Here is a 6,442-nt window from a genome sequence, read left to right as displayed (position 1 = left end):
CCACAAGGGCTTCTGAGACAGCCAGGGAGCCTTTCAAAAGCTGGGTGGCTGTGGAACACGCCTTTAATCCCAGCTTAGGAGGCAGAGGCAGGAGGATCTCTGAATTCAAGGCCAGCCTGGACTATAGAGTGAGTTCCAGGACAGCCAGGGCTACACAGAGAAACCTTGTCTCAGAAAGAAAAAAAAAAAAAAAAATCAGTAGTTGGGTGTCCCTGCAGCCTGAGCCACCAGGCCAGCAGAGGAAGAAGGGCTCCGGCTGGAACAGCTGTGTCAGAGGCACCTGACAGAGAGACTCTGGGAGGGACCCAGTGGAGCCTGCAACCTATGAGCATGTTGGGCCGCCGTCCACCCCTGTGCGGGGAGAAAGGCTGGGTTTAACCCTTGCCTTCCCCTCCCCCCAACTGTCCAGGGAATCCAAGTAGCAAGCGCAGCCAGCCTCTCACGCTCCCTCCCTCACAGCTGCAGCTGGGATGGGCTGGGAAAGGGACACAGGGACACCTGGGTCCCCTTAGTCACAGCCCAGCACTTTTCCCTCCTGAAGTGGCCCCAGGTCCCCATGGGAATGGGGGGGTGGGTGGGGTGGGGTGGGGTGGGGTGGAGGTGGTGTGTGTGTGTGTGTCATTCTATAGAAACCTGCAGCTTTGAGATTGGAGAGGCCCACCCCTTAGCTCCAAAGTGGGCCTGTCCCTTTATCAAGGAAACCAAACACACACACTCACACACACAGAGGCCTGGCCCCACACCTCCCCCGCCAGCGTCCTGCTCTAGAGCCCAGAGCCCCAGAGGGAGGCAGAAAGGACAGAAATAGCCCCAACTTTCCAGGGAGAGTAGCACTCTTTTGGTCTTTACACTGTTCCTGTTCCCTCACAGCCACCACAGGTCCATGGAGCCTGTAGGGCCAGGACCATCCCTATGGATAAGGAAGAAGCCTGAGGGTCGAAAGGAGGCAGGAAGGCTGAGTAGGGGGTGCAATCTTCAAAAACAGGGTCAGGAAAAGAAGGAAGAGAAGGGAAGCACTGGGGCTAGGATCCCAGGGCCAGATGGGGGATGGTGATGGGTCTCTCCCTTGGAAATCACTGCTAATCGATAGGTGGCCACAGGGCCAAGCCAAGGGCAGAAGCCTTTGGCCCAGAGCCTGGGCAGGGTGTGAGAAGATCAGAGCCCACAAGCTGTGGAGGGTGCACGCGGACACTGGCTCCTTCTAGTGCTGGCCTCCTGACAGCATCCTTCCCTAGACGATGGAAGCGCACAAAGAATCCCAGAAGCTAATTTTAGCCTAGCGCGCCCCACCTCCCCTGCTGACAGTGAGCAGGGACTGAAGGGTGGGAGTTTGCACCCCCACCTGGGCTCCTGTTTCAATGGGGGTGCCACAGGCAGGGTCTACCCGCAAACCACAAAGGTGACACAGACAGAGTGGTCCTATAGCTCACCCAGGGGACAGGCTCTGGGGGCTGCTAAGGACAGAGGCTGGGTCATAGGTTGTGCAAATCCCTGTCTCCACTCTGTTGTACATCAGCAGGTTCTCCATCTTCCTCAGCCCCCTCACCTATGGTATGGGGATAATAATACCACCATCTCTGGCAAAGTGTGTTAAGCCCTGGCCCCCCGACAACTCCGAGCTGTCTTCATTTCTCTCGCTCCTGCATACCTCAGAGGACTGCAAACAGATCTGTCACTCCAGGCCTGGTGCTCAGTTCTTCTCTGAGGTACAAAAGGGAGGCAAGCAGCCTGATCCTGGCAGGATTCAAGCCTTGAGAACAACTGATTAACACGGTTGATTACTTTGAAGAATCCCCATGACTGGACCTTCCAGGGAGTTGGGAGGAGGAGAAGGGCAGAGAGGAAGCCACAGGCTGAAGAACTGTGGGACCATTGGGGCAATCAATCCTCTGTGGGCAGGCAAAGACAAGGAGGCCCAGAGAAGAGTGAAGCCTTTCTCAAAGAAGCCCAGAACTAGCAGAGGCAGGACACAAACCCTGGGCAACCCACCTCCCCACTGAGATTTCATGGAAACACAAGCCCCACACCAGACCCGCCACCCACAGTGACCAGAGAGCAGATTTCCCAGTCTCAGTAGGGAAGCCAAAGGCTGTCCCTGTATCAGCTCTAGCTGCACTGAAGCTCCTCCCAACCAGCAGCTGCCCCACTTACAGGCTGGTCCTCAGGTGACTTTCCCTGCACACATGTGCCCAATGGAAGCCACACAGGGCTTGGGCCTGACAAGACTTCCCTTGTTTCCAGAGCCTCCTGTTCTGAGCGGGTGGTCCAGGATGCTCTAACTAGGAATTCTCAAGAGCTCCATAGCATGGTGACTGAAGCCCTCCCGCAGTGCAATTAGCGTGTCCTAGCGTGTCTTACAAAGCAGGAGCAGCTGGAGGGGGACCTGCTTCTTTAACTGTCCTCTAGAGTGGGACTACCCCTCTGTCATAGAAAGGGATCTTTTGAAGGTCCATGTTCTCAGCTCTCCTTTATGACAAACTGCAGAGGCCTCTCGTCGGCACTCTGGCCACTAGCCATGCCTCCACTTTATTTGCAAACATTTCTGCCTCGCATCTGCACCTCCTTAGCGACCCAGAGGACCTCAGTGGAGCTCAGAGAGATCAAGGATGGGAGATAAAGGAATAGGAGGAGAGACGGAAAGCAGGGAGATGTAAACTGGAGCCAGCACCCACTCCCTCCATTGGCTGTGCGGGCCTGGGTGAGTCCTGAGAACCAAGGTAGCAAACAGAGGTGTGCCTAGCCCAGGACCCGGCAGATGGCGGCCGCCAGCAGACCTTCCCGAAACACGGGCCCATTACTCCTTGACTCTGCATGTATAACAACTCCTTCAGTACACATGTTCTTGCAGAGAACCCAGGTTTGATTCCTTGCACCCACATAACAACAACAAATCTGTAATTCCAGTTCCAAGGTATGCAATGCTCTCTTCTGACCTCCACGGGCCCCCAACATGTATGTGGTGCCCAGACACACATACAGGCAAGATACCCATACACTTCCTCTTAAAAAAAAAAAAAAAAAAAAAGGTATGCTAGGCTACCTGGATGCTAGATCCAGCTCTTGCCACCATATGTGTCTATGTGATTCCTCCTGAGACAGGTGATCTTCCCTTTCTGGGTCCTCAAACTGGGCCCTCAACAGAGTTGCCAGAAGTGGGAAGTCTGAGGCACGGTCACTACCTCTTAGGTGTTTAGTGTTGAACAATCCATCCTAGCACTGCTGCCAACTGGCTCCCCGCTTCAGAGGCTCCATCCTGTCAACACTACTGAGGAAAGGCTGTCATATGAGAGAGAGAGCAAGTCCTTCAGCCTGGATGTGATCGCTGCGTGGTTCCTGGCTTCAGTTGGGTGACCCTGTGTCTGTTTCCTCTCTTGTAAAATGACCTCATATAGAAAGAGTATGTGGATTGAATGACATAGTCGGATCTAAATTGGCTTGCACTAGGACTGTTTAAGTCCTACTCCACCTCCATTCCCAGAGATCAGTGGGATCTACTCCCAGGCCCTTGTAGCCCCTTAACTGACAGAAAGATATGTGATCCAACAGGGAGAGCAGGGGCTTGACCTGTGGTCACTGCACCTTCCTGAGTTTTATTTCCCTGAGGATGAGGTAGGTGAGTGCCTGTGTGAGGGTCTAGAGACCTTGAAGCTGGCTGCCCTGCTGGACAGGAGCCAGGGGCAGGGCGGGGCTTTGTTAGATTAGCCACAGATCCCATGTCCACTGACAGCAGTGGACACAGTGGCATTTTTGGTGATTGTCCCTAGCAGATGCAAGGGCCTAAAGAAAGTAACGAAGATAATGAAAGTGTAGATTGTGAGGATGTGGGAGCGGAACACCACTGTGCCCTAGATCACTCACTGCTCCTCCCTCTGTTCTTTCCAACCTGGGATCTGCCAGGGGCCTTGACCCTGACGCTGCCCTCCTGCCTCCAGCCTGATGGCTCTTCCTTAGCTCATGGAGCCAGGTCAGCCCAGCTTGGAACCCAGGGGCTGCCTCTTCTGCCCTCTCTGTGGCATCAGAGCATAGCTCGTTCCTTTTCTCACTCACAGGAGACTTGGGGCTTCGGGTACCTCACAGGCCTCCCAGTTTGGAGCGCTGGATGTTGGTTTGGGATAGCTGAAGCAAAGCCTTCCCATCCACTCCCCTGGCCCTAGCCAAACACAGCTGCTGGGTATCCACCACTCCACAGTGGTCTGCCTCCCACTGCCTCCAGCAGCACCTCCCGCCACCCCACTCGTGACCACGCAGCAGGGCAGTTCAAAGCTGTCTCCCAGATTTCAGATTTCATCAACTCTGCGTGGCCATCCTCTGCCCCAAATACTTCTGTCTTGCCTCTTGGTGCATTCCTGCTCCAAGACCGGATCCATCCCAAACGCCACCTCTGCGGGGGGGGGGGGGGGGGGGAGTCTTCTTGTCTCTCTCCCTTACAGGTCAGCTGGTCCTAGTGGCCTGAGCTGAGGAAGAATGCCGCCTGTGGGGGTGAAGAAGGCAGACGGGTGGGGCAGAGGGGAGAGCGAGCAAGCCCTGGGAGGGAGTCTCAGCTCATCAGGCTGACGCTCAAGTAATGCCAGGGGTTACCTAACTTCTCCAGGCAACCTTTAGACACAGGACTCAGCTTGCTTATTACAAAATAGCCTTTATTGATAAAATAGCTCAGAGTCTTAGAAACACCTAAATGTCACAACAGGGGGCTTGGGTCCCATGAAGCAGACACAAGATCAGCCAGCGGATGGTTACAAATCTGTCCCGCTGCCAGGCAGTGGTGGTGTATGCCTTTAATCCCAGCACTCGAGAGGCAGAGGCAGGCAGATCTCTGTGAGTTCAAGGGCAGCCTAGTCTACAGAGTGAGTTCCAGAGTAACCAGGGTCACACGGAGAAACCCTGTCTCAAAAAAACAAAAACAAAAACAAAAACAAAAAACCAAATCAACACCTCAGCCACACCCCAAACAATGTCCTAGCCTCGCAATTGCAACCAACCAAGGACCAAGCTGTTCATCCTCTCCAAGAGGAATTTGATTTAGGACCCATCATTGTCTTTACCAGAGAAAACCCCCTTAGCACCTTCAAAATCTGATAAATCCACCCTGGGCTAATAGCCTGTGTAGCTTATAGCCTGCATGGCTCAAGCTACCCCTTCCCTGAGGCTAAGAGGTTTACTGCCCAAAGCTGAAGTCAGGCTGCTTGTGGGGAAGGCCCAGACACATCCCCAGTCACTCAGGGGAGCAATTCCTAAGTTGGGGAGACAACCAGGAGGTAGAGACACCCTAGTGCACAGCTGTGTCGCCGTGAGGGTTCTTAACAGCCAAGGAGACACCTTTCTGAGCTGGGGTCTCCTTCTGTCTCCAAAGGTGTGACATGGGGTTCAGAGAGTTGTCTGGGACCCCGCAGAGGGTGGCTATCCCAGGAGTCCACAGGGCCTTGGCTGCCTGTTCTAGCCCCAGCACCCCACCTGAGGATCTCATCTCAGACTGCTTCCTTGATGTGAGTATTTTTAGCTTAGGAAAACGATTTGCCTGCTCAATGACAAAGAACTTATCCCCTAATGGGGTTGGGGCCAAGCCACTGAAAACTCTGTTGGTGTTACAGGTAACAGATGGAGAAGCTGACAACAGCATAATAACTCAAACCCTTTCAGGCCCAAGAAAGCATTCTCAAAGAAATTCCGGAATTTGAAAGAGTGACTCCGTGCACCTCAACCCACTTCCAGTTTGGGGTAGAAATTCACACACCCCAAGCACAGAACAAAAGTCTACAGGAAGGCTCACAGTGGTAAACACACAGGAAAGGGATTTTTATATCACCAGATAATCACATTTGCTGGCTCTCTAGCGCATTTCCCCCACGGAGCTCAAAGCTCTCTGCAAAGCCTTTCATCTCCCTGCCTCAAGTAGGCGGCAGGCAATTGTCACCCTGTTCTCTGGGAGGGTGAATGCCAGTGATCAGGACCGTAGTGAGGCCGAGGCCGGGATTCCAGACCTCTCCACTGAGGCATCCACGTGCCCACTTGCCTCCCAGGGGGATGCTGAGTGAGAAAACAACCCATGCTTCTAGCCTTAAAGACTGCTACAAAGCTTAAAAACAAAACAAACAAAAGACCCAGCAACCAGCACTAGCCCATAAGCAGCCATCCCAACAGCCAACGAGAACCACAGGTGCTCAGCTCCTCTTCGTTTTGTCCTCTTTCTCAGCATCAGGTCCTCCTGGGAAATGTAGAAGATGGGCTTCCGGCTCTTTGAAAGGCATGAGGAAGATCAAGGCTGGGGATATAACTCGGTTGGTTGGATGTTTCCCTAGCATGCTTGAAGCCCTGACTTCATTCCCCAGCATCAGGTAACCCAGGTATGGTGGTGAGCATTGTTACTTCTCATGCTGGAGAGGTAACCGCAGGACACAAGTCTGAGACTGGTCTGGGCTACATGAGACCCTGTCTCAAAAAAAAA

Source organism: Mus pahari, chromosome 3 (genome assembly GCF_900095145.1).
Source record: "Mus pahari chromosome 3, PAHARI_EIJ_v1.1, whole genome shotgun sequence".
NCBI lineage: Eukaryota > Metazoa > Chordata > Mammalia > Rodentia > Muridae > Mus > Mus pahari.
The sequence above is the reverse complement of the archived record's forward strand: the minus strand, read 5'-3'. Positions refer to the sequence as shown.